This window comes from Arachis duranensis, chromosome 4, assembly GCF_000817695.3.
Source record: "Arachis duranensis cultivar V14167 chromosome 4, aradu.V14167.gnm2.J7QH, whole genome shotgun sequence".
Lineage (NCBI taxonomy): Eukaryota > Viridiplantae > Streptophyta > Magnoliopsida > Fabales > Fabaceae > Arachis > Arachis duranensis.
Genome location: NC_029775.3, coordinates 88,076,125 through 88,080,461, shown reverse-complemented (window position 1 = coordinate 88,080,461; position 4,337 = coordinate 88,076,125).

The following is a 4,337-nucleotide window of genomic DNA, read 5'->3' as shown; positions in this document are numbered from 1 at the left end:
ACAAAATGTAGAACCTTTACCTCAAATTGGAATGTTGATTATTATCTCCCTCTGATCATTCTAGCTTGTCATAATTATCAACTACCAAAGTATCTTAAAGAGGAAAATGTTCAATATCACAACAAACAAAATGGTTCCAAGTCACAGCAAACAAAATTCAAAATGATGGCAAGAGATGGCGAGAGATGAACGGCGATGACAGAGTGAGCTCGCAGTGACAGTGAGAGACAGAACTGCCGACGAAGACAGAGAGAGATTAAGCAAACAAAATGATTCCAAGTCACAGAAAATTAAACAAAACTCAAAATCAAGCTAACAAAAATCATGAACAAAATTAAGTAATTAACCAAACTAAATGATTCCTAGTCACAAAAGATAAGATATAATATAACATTACAAGGGTGATGAACATTGTAACAAAGACACCAAAAGTAACTAGAATATGAACTCAGAAATCTCATAACCTGTAATCACAAGAATGAACAGCACAAAACTCAGTCTAGAATACATAAATAAATAAATACTAAAAAATCAACCTACATCCAGTCTCCATCACAACCATGATGGAATTTCACTATAATCAACCTGATTACAAACTGTAAAGTGCTAACCCAACTTACAAGGAGATTTCCACAGAATCATGAAACACAACATAGATGAACAAAGGAACTCTGTTCCGAGGGTTACCTGAAACTGTAGGTCGATCTCGTCCGAGATCTTCTGTACGGATCGGAGCTGTTGTGTCCGACTTGTTAGACTGGGTGATGGTGCTGATCCTTCCTCCCCGGAGGGTGGAGGGTACCTACAAGGGACTCCGATGCTTAAGTTAGCAAGGGTATTAAGCAGGTATTGAGTAGAATCAGAGTATTAGTTATACCTGGGTGCTCTAGTATATTTATAATGGTGAGATGTGGCCTCCTGTGGATAAGATAAGTTAGTTATCTTATCTTATCTTTATCTTATCTTTAAGTGAGGTCATCTTTATCTTTTAAGGGAACCGTCTTCATCTCTACGGGCTTGGGCTGCCCTTGGATTTGGGACGTGTTCCTCTATTTGGGCCCTTTGTTTGGGCTTTCCTGTGACTTCGCCGAGCTTTTTGAAAAGAGGTCGGGTTGTCCTGACCTGAAAAGGTCGGTCGCTTTGTCTGTAGAACATCCCAGGTCAGACAGCTCGACCCAGGGTATGAACAGTGCCCCTGCTTGAGCTCGGTCTTCCTTTTTTTGAGGTCGAGTCCTTGGCTTTGGTCCTTCTTTGGTGAAGCCGAACTCAAGCATTTTGTCGATTCCTTTGTAGCAGCTTTTGAATGTAGAGCGTTTCCTCAAAAGTGCGCGCTTTTATATCGGCGCTTTGGGAACGTGCGAGGGTTTAATGCCTTCCTTAATTTTAGCATTAATTGCCCCGTTTCCCTCTGGCTCTTTATTTCGATTTTGAAAGCCCAGAAACAGTTTCTCTCCTTTCGCCCTTTTCATAACTTCTTTTCTCCGCTCTCTCCGCTCTCTGTTTTTTGTTTGCGCTTCTGCTTTCTCTGTGTTGCGACATCGTTTGGCGTTTCTGGAGCTTCTATTTTCGCCTGGAGTTTCACGTTTCTTCCTGCGACATTTCTCTTGTTCGCGTTCTTTCTTTTGTTTGTGAGAAGGCGTTCCCGGATTCCGTCTTCCATCTTCAGCTTTCTTTGAAGCTCGCTGCTCTTTCCAGGTTGGTACTAGCTTTCTTGCTTCTTTCGTAGCTTTGTCTTCAGTTTTTTGGTGAAGTTTTGATTTTTCATGTTTGAAAGTTTGAATCTTTTTCGTGGTCTTGTATTTGCTTGTGGCTGTAGCGTGTTTTTCCTATCTTTCTCTTATGGGTTTTCTTGGCATTTCTGTCGAGACTTTCTAGGGTTTTATTGTTGCTTCTGGTTGTTTCCTGTCTGATACTCGATCTGCATCTGTTCCTCACTTTTGGAGATTGCCTGATCTTGAAAAAAGGTTGCATCTTTAATGGTTTCTGCTTGGCGTGCTTGATGTTTGGGAATGCTTTTTGCTTGGTAGGCTTTGTAATGATTTTCTGTGTTTTTCTTTGGTGAAATATGTTTGTTGTTTTGAGTTCTTTTTGAGAAATGCTGGGATGCAAGCTGTAGATTTTTAATGGAAATCTTGCTTTGTTACTGCCTCCAAAGGATTCCCCAAGACTTTGGTTTGAGTCTTGGGGTTTTCCTTTTCTTTCTTTCATCGCCTGAGAAGTATTGACCGAATTGTTTTCTCCCTTTGTCCGAGATGTTTATAGTAACCCCATCTTCTTTTCTTACTTGTAGGATTAGTTGGCCTCATGTCTTCTCGCAATAACATTGTAGAGATGTCTTCCAGAGTTCTCAAGGGGATGTCCGATTGGCTGGACTCCCTTTTTTGTTGTGTGTTTCTGTTGTGGATGCTGAGTTTTGCACAGAGCTGAGGAAGCGCCATTGGATTTGTGGTAACAATGCCTGTGAGGAGGATTATGAGCTTGTTGCTCCTGATTCTGACGAGAAAGTTTGTTTTCCGACTTTCGTTGAGGGAGAGCGCCCGTTCTTTTATACTTATGAATACTTCTTCAGTAAGTTGAATGTTACTTTTCCTTTTACTGCTTTCGAGACCGACCTGTTGTGGTCGTGTAACATTGCCCCATCCCAGCTTCACCCAAATTTCTGGGGTTTTATTAAAATTTTTCAGCTTTTCTGCCGAGAATTAGATGTAACACCCTCTCAAACTCTTTTCCTTTACTTGTTTGTTTCCGCCAAGCCTGGCGGTTCTTCAAAAAAGAAAGCTTCTTGGATTTCCTTCAGGTCCGTCCAGGGCCATAAAGTTTTTGCTATGTATGACGAGTCTTTTAAGGACTTCAAGAATTACTTCTTTAAAGTTCGTGCTGTCGAGGGGGCCCGCCCCTTTTTTCTTGATGAAAATGATGAGCCTTCTTTCCCTCTAGAGTGGCAGAAGGATGTAAGAGTGTCTCGCTATACTTGGGAGATGCTTGATGATGTTGAGTGCGCCTTTGTTGTTGTTCTTGAGGATCTCTGGGGGAAACCACCCCATCTTGATACAAAAAGGTTTTTGAATGACCCGTCCTTGGTTTGGACTGTTTTGGGTACTGATAAACCCCATTTTTAGGGTTTATCTTGTATTGAATTTAGAGTGTTTTGATAACCTTTTGTCACATTTAGCCTATGGATTAGCATGGTTTTGTTATCTCTCCCATATTTATGCTTAAGTGTAAAAACATGCTTTTTAAGCCTTATTTTGATGAATTCTAATATCTCCTTGATTCCATAAGATGGCTTGATGTGTTTGCTAGTAATTCCAGGATTGAAATAGGCTAGACATGGGTCAAGGGAAGCAAGGAAAGGAAGCATACAAGTGGAGAGAAGCATAAAAAGTCAAAGAAGCAAAGTCAGCCAAGCACGCGCACGCGTACATGGCGCTCGCGCGCACATTACAGAACCGGCCAGGGACGCGCACGCTGGTGCACGAATTTGTGATTCGCACAACTAACCAGCAAGTGCACTGGGTCGTCCAAGTAATACCTTACGTGAGTAAGGGTCGATCCCACGGAGATTATTGGTTTGAAGCAATCAATGTTTATTTTATTAATCTTAGTTAGGAAGTCAATAAGGTTATTTGGATTTAATTGTAAGAAGTCAAAGTATTTAAAATTATTAGAAAAATAATAGAGAATAATAGCGTTACTTGTTGTGCAGTAATGAGAAATATGTTGGAGTTTTGGAGATGCTTTGTCCTCTGAATTTCTGCAATGTAATATTTAACTCAATTGTTTGTAAAGCACGTCTACGAAAAGCTGTATGTAGGGTGTCACCATTGTCAGTGGCTACTTCCCATCCTCTCAGTGAAAACGTTCCTATGCTCTGTCACAGCACGACTAATCATCTGTCGGTTCTCAATCAGGTTGGAATAGAATCCCTTGATTCTTTTGCGCTTGTCATCATGCCCAGCCTTAGGAGTTTGAAGCTCGTCACAGTACCAATGGAGTTTAGAGACTCATGCCGTCAAAGTGTATAAAATTCAGATCTGAAAATGTCATGAGGTACAAGATAAGTCTCAAAAAGTTGTTTAAATAGTAAACTAGTAACCTAGGTTTACAGAAAATGAGTAGACTAAGATAATTGGTGCAGAAATCCACTTCTGGGGCCCACTTGGTGTGTACTGGGGCTGGGACTAGAGCTATCCACGAGTTGAGGCCTTTCTTGGAGTTGAACTCCAAGTTATAACGTGTTTTGGGCGTTCAACTCCGGATCATGACGTTTTTCTGGCGTTTAACTCCAGACAGCAGCATGTACTTGGCGTTCAACGCCAAGTTACATCGTCAATTTC